The 19,600-nt window shown below is 41.9% G+C and overlaps 1 long non-coding RNA gene across 1 annotated transcript in view; it reads right to left on the bottom strand.

Moving 5' to 3' along the window:
• LOC131997594 (uncharacterized) overlaps positions 1-19,600 on the bottom strand; it is a 348,184-nt gene that overhangs the window by 155,871 nt on the left and 172,713 nt on the right. The gene's annotated exons all lie outside the window — the stretch shown is intronic.

Here is a 19,600-nt window from a genome sequence, read left to right as displayed (position 1 = left end):
AATGTAAGTAACACACAAATAGGCGTTTTGAAGCAACATACAAAGCATTTTTTTTTTTAAATGAATTTTCATTTCGTTCAAAGACGACTGGACCATCCACAAGTTGACTTGAGTTTATAATAGCAGGGTTAGTCATGAGAGGGCCCCGGGAATTTTGAAATGATTTTTGAAGAAAAAACGTGAAAGATATTGCAAAAGATCCAAAACTGGCAGATAGATGATTCGGTTCAAGTGAAAATTGCCTTTGCAAACTTACCCCCTCATTTCAACTGAACCTAACCTAACCTGCGGTAAGTTGCCGACAATCATCGGTATCGAACGGAGAATATCCGTGAGAGCCCGGACGGCATCCCGACTGACACGGGATAACTATGAGCACCACACAAGCTGGAACTTTGAGCTCCGACTTGTGTGATGTTCATCGTTATCACGGAAAGCTTAGCTAAAAGCTACCGGGCGCGTCCACAGGTTGCGTATGGTGGAAAGTTCCGTTTTTATGCGGAGCAGCTGCAAATGCGGCCGCTGGCAGTCAGCGATTTTCGAGAGGAGAGCCTCAGTGAGGAGTCAGGTGGCACTGACTCTTAATTAAATACTGAGTGCCAATGATACTCGAGATGGCAAGGCGTGTTATTGGCGCCTTCAAATAACCAATGGCCAACATCAGCGTCTGTTCCCAGGTTAGGGGCGGCTAGAGGCGAGCGTCAAATCTTGGAGCAAGCAGCTCGCCACAACGAGGGATACATGTACAATCCCACAAAACTCATGCGGTTGGGGCGCTGTGTCAGTAACCCGCCCCCGGAAAACTAAGAGAACTACTATGAGAAACAAAGGAATAGTTAAAACGGACGGCATCGGCTTTTGTTTAAATACTGGGTGTCTGTGATGCTTGATATGACAAGGCGAGTTATTGGCTCCTTTAAATAAGCAATGGCTATCATGATCCCGATCGGTCCTAATGACCGGTACAAGCTTGCTAACCTATAGTAGCTTGACGAGAATCGCCACCTTCACAAGCAAATGTGGCAAAAACTCGAGTCTGGTAAAAAGTGGTGTAAACTAATGTGGGAGAACGCCCCAATCATCAATCTGATATTTCACATGAGCATGACAATATAGGTGTCAATTAAAAGTTATTAGGGACTAGAGTCCGATTCGGATATCTAAATTTGGAGCTAAATGAATGGAAGTCGCTTCACCCCTAACCCTTTCGCATAAAGAAAAATTAACTGAATCGAACATGTAAGCCGATTTCTACATCATGGGACTTTCGTGGGTTCAATTCCCACCAGAGGTCTGTTGCTACTGTGGCATCACAATGCAAATTTTGCCCATAAACATTCCACTAGGGAACAGGGGCAAATTTTTCGCATATCAATGAGTGCAATCCGATTCAAGTTTTTAAGCTCAATGATTAGACCCCTTTTTATAGCCTAGTCCGAACGGCGTGCCGCAGTGCGACACCTCTTTGGAGAGAAGTTTTACATGGCATAGTACCTCACAAATGTTGCCAGCATTAGGAGGGAAAAACCACGGCTGAAAACTTGTTCTGATGGTCTCGCCAGGATTCGAACCCAGCCGTTCAGCGTCATAGGTGGACATGCTAACGTCTGCGCTACGGTTGCCTCGCAATGAACTTAAAATTGTGTAAGTGAGTCTGTAAAGGGCTGCTACTTAACCTAACTTTTAAAGGCCTTTATTTGATTCCCATATGATTTTTATTGGTTTATGAGAACGCTCGGAAGGTTTTGGGTCATAAAAATTTGGATGTGTAATGTACTCCATTCTTAAAAGCCTTCACTTGAGCCCGCAAATGCCGGGTGTGGATGTAAAATTCATTCTATACTCCCAGATAGCTTTCATTTTGGCCCTATATAGGTTGGTAAATATGTCCGGTTTGGTTTTGGTGCTTCATTGGGTTAGCCAGAGCCTTTGGCCAGCGCGTGGTTATCAGATTCATACTTTACTCCCAAATTCTTTTCATTTAAGCTCCATATCGCCTTAGTAAGTATATATTGGGTTGCCCAAAAAGTAATTGCGGATTTTTCATATAGTCGGCGATGACAAATTTTTTCACAGCTTGTGACTCTGTAATTGCATTCTTTCTTCTGTCAGTTATCAGCTGTTACTTTTAGCTTGCTTTAGAAAAAAGTATATTTGATTAAAGTTCATTCTAAGTTTTATTAAAAATGCATTTACTTTCTTTTAAAAAAACTGCAATTACTTTTTGGGCAACCCAATATGAAGCTCTTTGGTTTAACCAGGTGGAGGGAGAAGTTTTGCGCTATGCCTTTAAGGGAAATTTGCTGTATTTGCAGCTAGTACCTCCACTTGGTAGCCACCACAACAACAATGGACACTTTAGAAAACTCTGCACAGCATTTTCCCGCGCACATTTTTTGAAATTTTTTTTTGGTTTTTTTCTTTGACGATTGTTGGTGTTGCTATTTAGGTTTTTATTTTCGGTGGATCTTAAGGGGTTGGGCGGACACACAGACACTTAGTAGGGCCGCCACCCAGCGATCTAACCATTAAAAAAATCAGATTTGTGTTCTCATCAAAAATAAATTTTAGTAAAGCCCCATATTGCCATAGTCTATACACCGACTATGGCAATATGGGGCACTATTTGTGCGTATTTTTGGGTCGGGGCGGCTCCGCAAACACGTGGTCCCCTGTTTGGATATCAGAATTGTTCTCTACTCACAAATACCTTTCATTTAAATCCCATATTGTCATGATAGGCCTAAATATCAATTTGAGGTGCTTTTGGGGTGGGGCGCCCAAATTTGGATACCAAATATTTGTTTTTAAGTTACTATAAGAGTGCAAAACAAAACATTTCGTTTAAATCGCCCCGCCTGTCTTCGAGATCTAGGGTTTTTAAAATTTGTGGTAAGGAGGAGGGTCTACTCACCCGTGACAACAAGGCAGCAGGAGCCGACGGGTTACCCGCTGAACTATCTAAGACCGGAGGCGACATATGCAGCAGCTTGTGTACGCAATCTGGCCAGAAGAACGCATACCCGATGATTGGAACCTCAGCATACTATGTCCAGTACACAATGAAGGAAACAATACGGCATGTGCCAACTCCTCCCCATCGCATACAAGATACTCTCCAGCGCACTGTGTGAAAGATTAAAATCTAAAGTCAGTGAGATAATTGGGTCCTATCAATGCGGCTTTAGACCTGATAAATCCCCCCTGGCTCAGATGTTCACATTGCGCCAAATCCTGGAAAAGACCCGCGAAGGACAAATCAACACCTACCATCTCTTTGTTGACTACAAAGCCGCTTTCGATACTCCTTTACGTTCAAAGGTATTTCAAGCCATGTTTGAGTTTAGTATCCCTGCAAAATTAATAAGACTCTGCAGGATGACACATGCTGATATGCGTTCCTCAGTAAGAATAGAAAGGAATCTCTCCGAACCATTTAATACTAAACGAGGTTTCCGACAAGGAGACAGCCTATTGTGTGATCTCTTTAATATCCTGCTGGAGAAGATTATACGAGATGCAGATGTGAATAGATATGGCACACACATCACAAGAAAACACATGCCTATGCCGACGACATCGACATCATAGGTTGGTCACCGGAAGCAGTAACTGCAGCCTTTGAAAGAATCGAAAGAGATTCAATGAAAATGGGTCTGGCAGTAAATGGAGGTAAGACGAAATGGATGGTTTCAACTCCTAAAACACCTTGTACAACCGAGCAGATAAAGAAAGTGGAGAAAGTTTTCTTTATCTGCTCGGTTGAGATAGTCAGCAACTTTATCTACCTCGACACCGCCGTAACCGAAACGAATGACACAAGTTTTGGGATAAATCGAAGAATAATACTGGCAAACAGATGCTACTTTGGATTAAGTAAGCTGTTTTTAGGAGGCCACCGTACGCAGAGGTTAGCATGTCCGCCTATGACGCTGAACGCCTGGGTTCGAATCCTGGCGAGACCAACAGAAAAAATTTTCAGCGGTGGTTTTCCCCTCCTAATGCTGGCTACATTTGCGAGGTACTATGCCATATTAAACTTCTCTCCAAAGAGGTGTCGCACTGTGGCACGCCGTTCGGACTCGGCTATAAAAAGGACGTCCCTTATCATTGAACTTAAACTTGAATCGGACTGCACTCATTAATATGTGAGAAGTTTGCCCCTGTTCCTTAATGGAATGTTCATGGGCAAATTTGCATATATGTATGTCCAAAATTTTATGGGAATCGTATCAGATTTATATATAGCTCCTATTTCAGTCGATATGCGATGTTTTGACACTAGTCGCCACAAGTATTGTACAACCATTAAAAGATTCAGCACGATATGTTCTATTCGGATCTGAGCGGTTAAAGATACACTTTCCATATAAGTGTATTGTCCACTTTCCGTTTTGGCTCTTTTCATTCCTCAAAATTTCATAAACCAGTTTCATTTCAAAGAGAAATAAGGCCCCTGTTTGCTGTAATTCCACCTATTTTTTGTGCAAATTAAATCCATCACCCAGAGCACACTGAAGTTGTTCTTTTTATCGCGGTCGGCATGTTGCGATGTGCAGCTTATCCGTCGCCCAGTCTTTGGGTAACTAAAACATTTAACATATAAACTCAAAAGAAGGTGAAGACAATGAAATAAAAAACAACATCGAAAAAAAAAAACTCATCCAAAGATATACCGGCCGGTTTTTTCGCCTTTTGTTCGCTCTTTGTAAACTTTAAACTTTACCTTACTATTTAGGTTTATGCGGTGGTTTTTTATTACAATTTTGCGGGAGATTAAAGCTAATGTTGATCAGTGACCACATTTTTAAAACAAATATGTATTTACACCCTATAAGCCATATAAACAACGAGATAATCAGACGAGTTGAATGGTAATGAGAGGAAATTCTCAATATGGACTATGAACTATAAATTTGAGATGTTAAACTGACGTTAAGATCGAGAGATGCATTTTTTTCTATGTTGAAGTCATTTAAGTAACCCAGTAGAGGAATTGGTAGAGAGTTTGATGTACCTGGACCTAGGTTTTACCATACCGTCGCAAACCGTCATTAAAATCTTACCTAACCTTGACAATTTCTAAAGGGAATTTTATCAGAAATATAATTTGATTACCGTGGCGCAGAGGTCAGCATGTTCGCCTATGACGCCGAACGTCTGGGTTCAAATCCCGACGTGAAGATGAGGAAATTTATCAGCGTTGGTTACCACCTTACTAATGCTGGCTATATTTGTGAGGTATCCTGCCATGTTAAAACTTCTCTACCAAGTGGTATCGGCATTCGGACTCGGCATAAGAAAAAAGGCCCCTTGCCATTAAGTTTAAACTTTAATTGGACTGCACTTTTTGAAATAAGAAAGTAATCCCCTGTTTCTTAGTGGAATGCTCATGGGAAATTTAGTGGTGGTAAGATTTTAAGAAAAATTCGCTTTTTATAAAAGACTGGCCGAGTCGTACCCGCCACGAAGCGCCTTCTGTAACGCTCTTATAGTTATATTTTTAGCACTATATTGGCAGTGGTCGATATGTACGTCCTGTTTTGCTAGAGTTTTAAGATGGGAACATTTCGCCCGTACGTGGGTATGGTATTAGTGTCATGGAAGCGCGGAGTCTAAGCAAGTCTGCCAATGATGATAAAATCCATGTTCAAATCCTGGCGAGAACATTGTAAAAATTTTAAGTTCTTGTTATCCACTCCCATAGAGGTGTCGCACTGGGGACGCCGTTGGGAGTCTCCTATAAAAAGGAGGTCGTTTATCATTGAGCTTAAACATCAATCGAAATATTTCCGGTTTGTGGTGTATTTTGGGAGTGAGGTGGCCACTCAGACACTTGGTCCTTCAAGTAAATATAAGCTTCATGTTATACTCTCAAATACTTTTTATATGTGCCACATATTACCACAGTCGGTAAATATTGGGTTGCCCAAAAAGTAATTGCGAATTTTTTAAAAGAAAGTAAATGCATTTTGAATAAAACTTGGAATGAACTTTAATCAAATATACTTTTTTTACACTTTTTTCTAAAGCAAGCTAAAAATAACAGCTGATAACTGACAGAAGAAAGAATGCAATTACAGAGTCACAAGCCGTTGAAAAAATTTGTCAACGCCGACTATATGAAAATCCGCAATTACTTTTTGGGCAACCCAATAAGTCCGGTTTCATTTGAACCCTATATTGTCGTGATTGGTCTATATATTCATTTGACAGGAAGTGCTTTATGGAAGTGGGATGGTATCTCAGACCGTTCGCCCAAATATGAATGTTAAATTTGTGCTCTACTCCCAAATACCTTTCATTTAAGCCCACAATTGTCAAGGTCTATATATATGTGGGGTTTGGAGGGCGTTTTGGGGGTGGGGCTGGAGCTGACGCTGGGCAATCTGCCACTTTGACCTAAAAATAGATATAAAATCGTTTTTTCCTTCCAAAAACCTCTCCCTTAAGCCCCATATTATTATATTCGGGTCCCAAAACGGAATTTCTTTCTACTCTGAAATACCTTTCATTTGAGTCCCATATTGTCATGATGGGTCGAAAAACCTATTTGAGGTGTTTTAAGTAGGTTAAGCGCCACCTAGATACTTTAACACAAATTTTAATGTGATTTTCCTAATCCACTGCCAAATTGCCTACATTAGATTACCATATTGACATGAACGTCCACTATGTCTGTTTGGGGGAGTTTTGCAGTTGGGTCGACATGCTGGGTACTTAGACCCAAATTTCAATATCATATTCGTATTTTACTCTTCAATACCTTTCTATACTACGACCTGATTTTGTATGCCAGATTCGTAATCTACTCCCGATTACCTTTCGTTTGAGCCCCATATTGAAATGAACGTCCAATATGTCTGTTTGGGGGAGGTTTGGGATTGGGGCGGCCATATTCGTATTCTACTCTCCAGTACCTTCCATTTGATACCTATATTGTTCCGATCGGTCCATTTTTGATTTTGGGTTATGTTTCTGGCATAAGGGGGAGGGTCCGCCCCCCTTCGGATACCGAAAAATTATATAGCTTATGTTTCCTTCCAAACCAACCTACATAATATGCGAAGATTTCGAGAAAATCGGTTCTGCCGTTTTTCAGTCTATACGGAACCAATAAACAGAGTCCCATATATCCGTGATTGGGCGTTTTTGTGGGTCGGATGACCCCCTATACTTCGACATGAATTTGTATGCCAGATTCGTTATATAGTTCCGCATACTTTTCAGTTGATACCCATATTGTCGTTATTGGTTCACTTTTGATTTTGGGTGATGTTTTTGGGGTAACGGTGGAGGTTTTGTCCCCTTCCGATATCAACAAATTATAAAGCCTATTCCTTCTTCTTGACCATATTCGTAATCTACTACCGGAAACCTTTCAATTGAGTCCAATAGTGTCGTCCAAAAAAACCTATTTTAGGGGGTTTTGGTGTTGAAGCGGCCGCCCAGTTACTTGGAATTATTAATATGAAAATCGTACTCTACTCCTCAATACCTTTCATTTGAGTCCCATATTGTTCTGATCGATACACTTTTACTTTTGGCTAGTACCTTTAGGGTAAGGGGGAGGGTCCGCCCCCCTTCCGATATCAAAAAATTATATAGCCTATGTTTCCTACCAGACCAACCTACACAATATGTGAAAATTTCTTATCGGTTCAGCCCCTTTTTAGTCTATACGGAGCAACCGACAAAGAAACACAAATTGATTTTTATAAAAAACTAGCTGGACCGGGCCCGCTCCGCTGCACCTTTTTTTACATTATATGGAACAAAAATTTCAAATTCGTTTTCTAATCTCAAATACTTTTCCATTGAGCCACACATTGGCATGGTTGAAAATGTTTTCCCTTTGGGGGGTGTTTTAGATAAGGGGTGATGACTATTCTAAGGAAAATATATGGTCCTAAATTTGGATCAAATACGTATTCTACTCCCAAATACCTTAATTTGAGCCCCATATTGTGATGGTCAGTAAAAAATAGCTGTTTGTGGTGTATTTTGGGAAAGGGGAAGACCCTCCGAAAATTGGTCCCGAAAGTGGGTGTCAATTCTTGCTCTACCCCCCAATTCCATTCATTTAAGCCCACATTGACATGGTCGGTAAATATGCCCGATTTAGGGGTGGTTTGGGGAGTGGGGTGGTCCCCCAATCACCAAGCCCTGAAAATATATCAGCAACGTGGTCTATTCTCATATATTTTAACCCCATATTGCCATTGACCTCAAAATTGAATATCGAACTCGTTTTCTAATCTCAAATACCATTCACTTAAACTCTGTATTGAAAAGGTCGGCAAATATGATTGGTGTGGGGTATGGGCCCTAAAAACTATGAATATCGAGCTCCACAGTCTTGAAGACACAAATTGTCTTGGTGAGCACGTTCTTGGTTGTTATGGTGGTGGAACGTCCCCTAGACAATTGGTCCCGAATGTTGATATCAGATTCTTGGTCTACTCCCAAATACCCTTCATTTGAGCTCCATTTTTCCATAGTCGGCAGACAAGACCAGTTTTGGGGGATGGGGCGGCCACTCAGTGACTTGTTTATGAAAATATATATCAGATTCGTGTTCTACTCTAAAATAACTGTTATTTGAGCCTCATATTGCAATGGAAACCAAATACTTCCTGTTTTGGGTGGTGTTATGGGGGTGGGGTGCCATAAGCACTTTCCCTGAACTTTGATATCAGATTCGTGCTTTACTTTCAAAGACCTTTCATTTGAGCCCCATATTGCTATGGTCGTAAATTTGCCTTCTTTGGGGGATGTTCTCGGGGATGGGCGGGCCCCATACACTTGGCCCCACATTTGGATATCGGATTCGTGTCCTACACTCAAATACCTTTTATTTAAGCCCCATATTCACGTGGTCAGTAAATAAGTCCTGTTGGGGGGTGTTTCGGGGAAGGGGTGGACCTCCAGAAACTTTGTCGCAAATTTGGATATCAGATTCGAATTTTACTCGCACATACCTTTCATTTGAGTCCCATATTGCCATGGTCGGTAAATATGTCCGATTTAGGGGGATTTTGGGGGTTGGGGTGGTCCCCCAAACACTTGGTCCGACAATTGGATATCAGATACGTTTTCTAATCTTAAATACCTTTCATTTGAGTCCCATATTGTCGTGATTGGTGTTTATATATATTTGGTAGGTTTTGGGTGGGGCGCTCCCCCTAGGTACCTCATCCGAAATTTGAGTATCAAATTTTTGTTTGAAGGTTGTTATAAGGGAGCTCACAAAATTTGGCACCACCCATCTCCGAGATCTGGCGTTTCTAAAATTAGTGTAGGGGGAACGTCCGCTCCCCCTTCAGATATTAAAAAATTTAGCTACCTATTTTCACCATCAGCAAAAATTTCGAGATAACCGGTTCAGTCGTTTCTGAGTCTATAACGAACACACAAACAAACAAACACAAGTTGATTTTTATAAAAAATTTTATCCAAATTGTATTATTTCGGAAGATTTTTTTTGGAAAATGATTTTTTAGGACTTTTTTATAAAAAAATATTAAAATTTTGATTTTCACTTTTCCCATTTTTCCAATGTTGGTCGTTTAATAGAAAAGCCTTAATTTTGCTATCTACCAAACACTTAATTTTAACTGAATTTTGTATTTCTCTCTGTTGATTATAGGGTGCAAACTCAGAAATAGATCTCAATCATGAGAAGCAACCTCAAAAGCATAAAATATGTATATGCCAAATATATCACCACCACCACCATTATTATGGGTTGGCCAATTTTTGATGTGCCCTTTGTTTGGTCAATTTGCCCACTAAGTCATTGTTTAACCTTTTTTTTTGGCAGTGGGCCAAGGGGAGGAGCGCAGGGTGCAACAATAAAGGAAATGTCAGTTGCACTATTCTAATTTACAACCACAAAGAAATCATTAATTGCCAACATTATGATGATCGCTTCATTTCATCTGCAACTCCCATTCATCCACAACCATTTGAAGTGTTATTGCTATTGGGTGATCAGCACATTTTCGAAAACTAACATCACCTAGACTGCCACCACCAACACCACAACCACCACCACAACCACCACCTGAGCAGCCGGAGTCATTTGTAGCATCATTTTCATTGACTTACAACATCGTTACCGTATGCTGATGATGATCATCATCGTCATGAAATGGCCTTCAATGAATCGATATATCGAAGACAATGAAAACAAAGTATGTAAAGACTTGGGAAGGAGTAAAGTCGACTTGTTGTTTCCATCCTCTGGAAAAAGGGGCATAGACGATTCTATTGGCTTCCTAGACATGGGGCCTGTAGTAAAACGGTGTTGTTGTTCCGCCTCTTTCTTTCTATCACACTTCCTGTGAGGTGGTAAGGATGACCTTGCACTTTTCCAAAACAATCCAGCAATTCGAAGGCAGCCAATTGTACTGGACTGGACTGGCACTGGAAGCCGCCTCAGTGTACCGGTTCGCCTTTTTTTCGTCATGGGAGAGGCACATGCCGGAGTGCTTTCTCCGCCCGCTTCTGGTCCGTACTGGGATTGAAAAGAATTCCGCACCCTGGCTCTCTTTGGTTTGCTAGAACCACCTCCATCATCGGTCGGTCTCGGTGAGGTGTAACTGGTGCATAGAGTGGGTACACTTTCGATCTTGCTCTGGCCTCACTTCACTACGGGAGTATAGTCATACTGGATATGTTGCAAGGTGCTGTGCGAACATAGCCAGCAGTGCAACAAGCATTGTCGTCGTCGCGTTTTGCGTCCTCCTCGTCGGTCTATGTGACCCTCCGACCTCATCCGTGTGGCAATATACGCATCAGCAGCATCCCAGCCCCAATATTGCTGTGATGCTGCTTTGCAACTGAACTGCAAAAGTCTCCGTGGCATGATCGATGAGATTGTGGATTTCATGAGTCGGAATCATATTTTGGTCGCAGCGATCTAGGAGACAAAGCTGACCAACACCTGCAGCTTGCACGGATACAATGTGCTACGTAAGGATCGCTCAAGATATGGAGGTGGGTGAATGGCCTTCGTGATACAACATTCCGTGCAATATAGACCTATCTCGCCCGCTCCTGGCGCTAGTGACCTCTACATGAAGTGCATGGGGATAGCAATCAGGTCCGGTACTGCCGATATGGAGCTATACATCGTTTACATACCGCCGGTTGGTAGCTGTGTCCAAATTAATGGCCAAGCTTACAATCCCGACATAAGTGGGTTACTATCGGTTCATAAATCGTCTGGTTGTAGGGGACTTTCATGCGTATCACATTTCATGGCATTCTCCTCTAGGTAACAAACAGCGTGGCATAGCTTTGGCAGAGCAGATTGAAAGCTCCACGTTTTGAACGGTGAATGAGGATGCCCCCACTAGGATTACGAGGAGGTGCAGCAGCTCGCCAGACATTTCCATTGCATCCCCTGATCTCCTGAGTGACGTATCCTGGCAAGCCCTCATCTCTTTGGGGTCAGACCACCTCCCCATAATTCTCACCATCGACCGACCACCCGACTTCATAACCTCTGAGAGCCGGACGTTTATCAATCATAAGAAGGCCGATTGGACTAGCTTCAGAGAGTATACCACTCATCGCTTCAGTGAACTGCCACCCCCCTCGGATGTGGTAGTTGCCGAGAGCAAATTCCAAAACATCATTAACACAACAGCCGCTCGCTTTATACCAGCCTGTCGAATATCCCAAGTGCGGCCCAATTTCCCGGCGCTGGCAGTGGTACTCGCAGACGAGCGTGATGGGATTCTTTATATAGACTTCACTAACCCCAGAGTCAGCGAGCTGAATCTGGAAATATATAGGGTAGTCAACGACCATAGATGGCATTTGTGGCTGGAACACTTGGAACCAGTTTAGGTAAGCCGTGGTCTGCTGCTAAATCACTCTCGTACCCCGGTAGACGAGATGACAGGACCTCAGTCACTTTTGGCGAAGTCATCTCGTGAAGAAAGCACTCCTTGTTCCGATGATATAATGGCGCAGTGGCAAACTATTGCCCACTCCATGGATAATGCCACAAAATCCGTACTTGAGTACCGGAAGCCTCCTCCAACAAACTCATGGTACGACCAAAAGTGTAGAGATGCTACTGAAGCCAAGAATGCGGCATATAGAGGAACCCTGCAATCAGTAGCAACGCGCCAGATGCAGGAGAGGTATAGGGAGAAAAGGAGACAGGAGAAACGTCAATTCCGCAGAAAAAAAAAAGAAAATGGAAAGACGTGAGTGTGAGCGAATTGAGGTGTACAGGAGTCAGATTGAAGTCCGGAAATTCTACCAAAGAATTAAACATCAAACCGATGGCTTTGATGTAGGCACATCCTCCTGCAGAGACAAATAAAAAAATCTGGTAACTGACACAGATAACATGCTGATGATATGGAAAGAATATTTTCCCAGATATTGGCGGCGAAGAGGATACCGCAGAACCAATCCCTGATGATGGTATAGAATGTTTACCTCCTAGTCGGAATGAGGTCCAAGTAGCAGTAACCCGACTAAAGGACAGCAAGGCAGCAGGAGCCGACGGGTTACCCGCTAAACTATTTAAGACCGGAGGCGACACGCTGATAGGGCGTATGCATCAGCTTATCTGCGCAATGTAGCTAGAAGAACTCATACCCGATAATTGGAATCTGGGCATACTATGTCCCGTACACCAGAAAGGAGACAAGACGGAATGTGCCAACTACAGAGGAATAAGTCTCCTCCTCATCGCATACAAGATACTCTCGAGCGTACTGTGTGAAACATTTAAACCAAAAGTCAATGAGATAATTGGGCCCTATCAATGCGGCTTTAGACCAGGCAAATCCACCCTAGACCAGATATTCACACTGCGCCAAATACTGGAAAAGACAAGAGAAGGACAATTTAACACCTACCATTTCTTTGTTGACTACAAAGCCGCTTTCGATACCCCTATAGGTTCAAAGGTATTTCAAGCCATGTCTGAGTTTGGTATCCCTGCAAAATTAATAAGACTGTGCAGGATGACACACTGATACGCGTTCCTCAGTAAAAATAGGAAAGAATCTCTCTGAACCATCTAATAAAACGAGGTTTTCTGACAAGGAGACAGCCTATTGTGTGATCTCTTTAATATCCTGCTGGAGAAGATTATACGAGATGCAGATGTGAATAGATATGCCACACTAATCACAAGAGAGCACATGCTACTTGCCTATGCCGACGATATCGATATCATAGGTTGGTCACCGGAAGTAGTAACTGCAGCCTTTGAAAGAATCGAAAGAGAGTCAGTGAAAATGGGTCTGGCAGTAAATGGAGATAAGACGAAATGGATGGTCTCCACTCCCAAAAAGCCTTTTACAACCGAGCAGATAAAGAAAATGGAGAAAGTTGGGAACCACCATTTTGAGTCAGCCAGTAACTTTATCTACCTCGGCACCGCCGTAACCGAAACGAATGACACCAGTTTTGAGATAAAGCGAAGTATAATACTGGCAAACATATGCTACTTTGGACTAAGTAAGCAGTTTCGAAACTAGGCCACCTCTCGTCAGACGAAGATTACACTATACAAAACACTGAATCTACCCGTATTGTTATATGGTTCTGAGGCATGGGTACTTGTGAAAGCAGATGAGGCAGTACTTGGAGTATTTGAGAGAAAGATTCTTCGTATTGACCAGTTTGCGATATTGGAGAATATAGGCGACGTATGAACCATGAGCTGTATGAGTTGTAGACGACGATAGCATAGTTAAATACAACGGCTGCTTTGGTTAGGTCATGTTGTCTGAATGGATGAAGAAGCTCCAGCAAAGAAGTCTTTTGACGACAAACATGGTGGTACACGCAAACCGGGAAGACCTAAAGCCCTATGGAAAGATTAAGTGGTGGGAGACACCTTGAAACTTGGTGTCAGGGATTTTAGAATAAGCGTAGAAGATCGAGGCGCTTGGAACGCAATTCTATGTTCGGCTAGTGGAACAAATATTCTGTCATAGCTAATTAAAGTAAAGTAAGTAATTTCTTCGTCTTTTCTTGTATTTGGTTTTTTTTACAAGATCTGGTTACTGGATTTTTGGGCACAAGATAGGACACTATCTTACACGAGGTTTAAGGCAGCTACGCCAGTTGACACATCGGTACACTTTGTGTCTACTATTGCGATTAGAGAGGGACGAAGATTACCCTGGACTTCGTCAAGTTAAAGCCATTCAGAACTGTAACTTGGTATCTCTCATCGCGCACGTCACCCTCATGTTAACAGACAGATAGATATTCAAAACTTGATTGCATGACACTTCTTCCTTTTGAACGTTCCAAATTAATCCATTAACCCATAATACCAACACAATAATAATGATGTAGGGTATAACAACTCAATGGACCAGTACTTCTCTCATACTCGCATGGTTATGGAAAAAAGGCAGATAGGCATGCAACCTGCCTGTCCATCTTTATGACTAACTTATTGACTCCTCAATTCATATGGATTTCGCTATTGCTGCTCCATTTGAATTTTCTGGTCTTCATATGTGAAACGATACACTTCAAGTGGCTCTCCAAGTCACATCCAATGTGCGGGCCATGGCTGAATGTAATGGCGAGCGAGTGAGTGAGTTTTTCACATTTGACATACAATTAAGCCATGGTTTATGAGATTACCCACCAGTCATCGATGTTATGACCAACTTGTTAATGCGCTGCTATTGCATAGTGTTAAATATTGCCTTATAGTTGAATGGCGGCTCCAGCCATCGATTGTTTGCCAAGATGGGTTGTTGCCACTCGATTGGTGATTTGAACAATTTGGTTTGGTTTATAATCACCATGAATTATATTTTCTAGGTTTGTTGTTCTTACACAAAAAACAAAACTAAACAAAAAACATGGCATTATAACATGGGCCATACAGAACGCCAGTCGCAGTTACTGCAAGCGTATTTGAAACGATTTACATTCATCTACATGTACCATGTCACTTTTGATTCCCTCATCATTGCCATCATCGCCATGACATTAAGCGCTTTGATGGAATGCAGTTTAGTGAATGGCATTCACAACTGGAAGAGTAGTAGACCGCAAAAAAAGAAGTTCGCTAATCAATGCTAATTTTACTGCCTTTTTCGAGAGCAATTGATGTGTTCACTCTTATTATTGAAAATTACTGTTTGAAATCCCCCAGAGTGGAACGATACCAGTAAGTGCTGATGACTGACTGGTTGACGATAAATTATATGCACGTGACTTGGCAGAAACGTTTATGCTGATATAGTCTTGCGAACTTTGGTAAACTGTTTCGCTTTGGTGATTATTAAGAGAACGTTTGGTGAAGTTCAAAAAGGTTGACTCAAATATGTGTTACATCCTTAATAACAGTCATTTCAGGATAGCAAACTATAGTCAAATATAAATCAAAATTATTTGTAAAGAGTTGTGATTAAAAAATAACATAAAATTTAAAATTATGTTTTTGTTCTCTTCGCCAAATATGATCGGATGTTACATAAACTTCTTGCCATGGGATGGGAAGCACCTTTCCTTTCCTTTGATTGGCTATGACAGAATATTTGTTCCACTAGCCGAACGTAGAATAGCCTTCTAAGCGCCTCGAACTTCTGCGATCATTCTAAAATCTCTGACAGGAAGTTTCGAGGTGTCGCCCACCACTTGATCTTTCCACCCGGGTAAACTTAGGACGATTTTAATTTTAAATAGTCGGCTACTTTTTACTTTAGCCTGCTCTCCCATTCGCTAACATAATATTTGGATATATTCATTTTATACAGTCGGCTGTGGCCCTTTAATTTGTCTTAAGCCTGCTTTCCAATTCGCCACCCAATTATTTGGCAATATTCATTTTATACACCTTCATATTGTGGTTATAGATCGGGCTTTTGGTCCTCCCGGTTTGCGTGTACCACCGTGTTTGCCTTCAAAAAACTTCTTTGCTGGAGCTTCTTCATCCATTCTGACAACATGACTTAGCCAACGCAGCCGTTGTATTTTGATGCGTGTGTAACTATGCTATCGTCGTCATACAGCTCATAAGCTCGTGGTTCATACGTCGCCTATAATCTCCATTAACGCAAACTGGTCCATACGAAGAATCTTTCTCTCAAATACTCCAAGTACTGCCTCATATGCTTTCACAAGTACCCATGCTTCAGAAACATATAACAGCACGGGTAGTATCAGTGTCTTGTATAGTGTAATCTTCGTCTGTCGAGAGGTGGCCTAGTTTCTAAACTGCTTACTTAGTCCAAAGTAGCATCTGTTTGCCAGTATTATTCTTCGCTATATATCAAAACTGGTGTCATTCGTTTCTGTTACGGCGATGCCGAAGGTAGATAAAGCTACTGACTGTCTTAAAAATGTGGTTCCCAACTTTCTCCATTTTCTTTATCTGCTCGGTTGTACAAGACTTTTTGGGAGTTGAAACCATTCATTTCGTCTTATCTCCATTTACTGCCAGATCCATTTTCACTGACTCTCTTTCGATTCTTTCAAAGGCTGCAGTTACTACTTCCGGTGACCGACCTATGATATCGATGTCGTCGGCATAGGGGAGTAGCATGTGTTCTCTTGTGATTAGTGTGCCATATCTATTCACATCTGCATCTCATATAATCTTCTCCAGTAGGATATTAAAGAGATCACACGATAGGCTGTTTCCTTGTATGAAACCTCGTTTGGTATTCAATGGTTCGGAGAGATTCTTTCCTATTCTTACTGAGGAACGGGTATCCGCAAGTGTCATCCTGCAGAGTCTTATTAATTTTGCAGGGATACCAAACTGAGACATGGCTTCAAATACCTTTGAACGTAAAAGAGTATCGAAGGTGGCTTTGTAGTCAACAAAGAGATGGTAGGTGTTGATTTGTCCTTCTCGGGTCTTTTCCAGGATTTGGCGCAGTGTGAATATCTGGTCTAGGGTGGATTTACCAGGTCTAAAGCCGCATTGATAGGGCCTAGTTATTTCATTGACTTTAGGTTTTAATCTTTCACACAGTACGCTCAAGAGTATCTTGTATGCGATGGAGAGGAGACTTATTCCTCTGTAGTTGGCATATTCTGTGTTGTCTCCTTTCTTGTGTACGGGACATATCATGGTTCCAATCATGGTTCTTCTAACCAGATTGCGCAGATAAGCTGATGCATACGCCTTATCAGCGTGTCGCCTCCGGTCTTAAATAGTTCAGCGGGTAACCCGTCGGTTCCTGCTGCCTTGTTGTTCTTTAGTCGGGTCGCTGCTACTTGCAGCTCATTCTGACTAGGAGGTAAACATTCTATACCATCATCAGGGATTAGTTCTGCGGTATCCTCTTCGCCGCCAACGTCGGACACTAGCAGTTGGGTAAAATGTTCTTTCCATATATTCAGCATGTTATTTGTGTCAGTTACCAGATTTTCTTTTTTGTCTCTGCAGGAGGATGTGCCTGCACCAAAGTCATCGGTTTGATGTTTAATTCTTTTGTAGAATTTCCGAACTTCATTCTGACTCCTGTATATCTCAATTCGCTCACACTCACGTCGTTCCATTTCCTTTTTCTTTCTGCGGAATAAACGTTTCTCCTCTCTCCTTTTCTCCCGATACCTCTCCTTCATCTGGCGCGTTGCTTTTGATTGCAGGGTTGCTCTATATGCTGCATTCTTGGCTTCAGTAGCATCTCGACACTCTTGGTCGTACCATGGGTTTCTTGGTGGAGGCTTCCGGTACTCAAGTACGGATTTCGGGGCATTTTCCATGGAGTGGGCAACAGTTTGCCACTGCGCCATTATATTATCGGAACAAGGAGTGCTTTCATCGAGTAGTTGGGTCAGTCAGTTGCAAACACAACAAATGGCAGCTGCATACTCCACTTCGCTGCCATTTGCAGAAATTTGCTACCTCTCATATACAAAACTCTGCAAAGCAGCATTTGGAGAAGGCATCTAAGAAGAAAACCACACCACAATTAAAGAGTAGTGCCACTACTCTAGACGCTCAAGTAGTCAAGACCCCAGATAGGTTTATATGACAATTATATCAGGTTATGGACCGATTTCAACCATACTCAGCACAGTTGTTGGAAGTCATACTAAAACACGTCGTGCAAAATTTAATTTCATTCGGATAAGAATTGTGCCCTCTTGCGGCTCAATACGTCAAGATCCCAGATCGGTTTATATGGCAGCTATATCAAAACGTGGACCGATATAGCCCATTTGCAATCCCAACCGACCTACAATAATAAGAAGTATTTGTGCAAAATTTCAAGCGGCTAGCTTTACTCTTTCGAAAGTTAGCTTGCTTTCGACAGACAGACGGACGGACGGACAGATGGATGGACGGACAGACGGACGGACAGACATGGCTAGTTCGTCTTAAAATGTCATGACGATCAAGAATACATATACTTTATGGGGTCTTAGATGAATATTTCGAGGAGTTACAAACAGAATGACGAAATTAGTACACCCCCATCCTATGGTGGAGAGTATAAAAAAGAATTTGTGTTTGTTTGTAGGTTTGTTTGTTTGTTCCGTATAGACTCAAAAACGGCTGAACCGGTCATCTTGAAATGTTCACAGATTGTGTAGGTTGGGCTGGAAGGAAACAAGGCTATATAATTTGTTGATATCGGAAGGGGGGCGGACCCCACACTTTACCCAAAATGTACTACGCAGAAATAAAAGTGAACCGATCAGGACAATATGGGACTCAAATGAAAGGTTTTCAGGAGTATGACACGAATTTTATATTAAAAATTCGATCCAAGAAACTCTGGGGGGGCGGGGGGGGGGAGGAGGTTGTTAATCCCAACCCCAAAACACCCTAAAATTGGTTTATTGGACAAGCATGACAATATGGGACTCCAATGAAAGGTATTCGGGAAAAGATTATGAAAATAGTCAGGAAGGAGGAATAGGCTTTATAATATGTTGATATCGGAAGGGGCGGACCCTCCCTCGTTACCTCAAAAACACCACCGAAAATCACAAGTGGACCGATAAGGATAATATAGATATCAAATGAAAGGTATTCATGAGTAGAATACGAATATGGTATTAAAAATTGGGTCCAAGTACCCAGGAAGTCGCCCTGACCCCAAAACTTCTAAAAGCAGACAATTGAACGTCCATATCAATATGGGGTTCAAACGAAAGGTGTTCGGGAGTAGATTACGAATCTGGCATACAAAACCAGATCGAAGTGTAGGGGGTTACCCCACCACCCAAAAACACCCCAATTGGGCTTATGACCCATCATGAATCTACGGAATTTGCGAAGAAGCAGGAGCAGAAGCAACTTTTGTTGAGAGTTTTTTATTTCCCTATCTGCTCGCAAATACCTCTCATTTGAGTCCCATATTGCCATGGTCAGTAAATATGTCCGATTTATGGGTGTTTTGGGGGTTGGGGTGGTCCCCTAAACACTAAGTCCGACAATTAGATTGCAGATACGTTTTCTACTCTTAAATACCTTTCATTTGAGTCCCATATAGTCATGATTGGTCTATATATATATTTGGTAGGTTTTAGAGGTGGGGCTGCCCCCCTAGGCACCCTATCCGAAAATTGGATACCAAATTTTAATTTTTAAGGTAAATTTAAGAAGAACAGAATTTCGCTTTAATCGCAC

This window comes from Stomoxys calcitrans, chromosome 5 (genome assembly GCF_963082655.1).
Source record: "Stomoxys calcitrans chromosome 5, idStoCalc2.1, whole genome shotgun sequence".
NCBI lineage: Eukaryota > Metazoa > Arthropoda > Insecta > Diptera > Muscidae > Stomoxys > Stomoxys calcitrans.
Note: the sequence above shows the minus strand (reverse complement) of the source record. Positions and strands in the feature narration are given on the sequence as shown.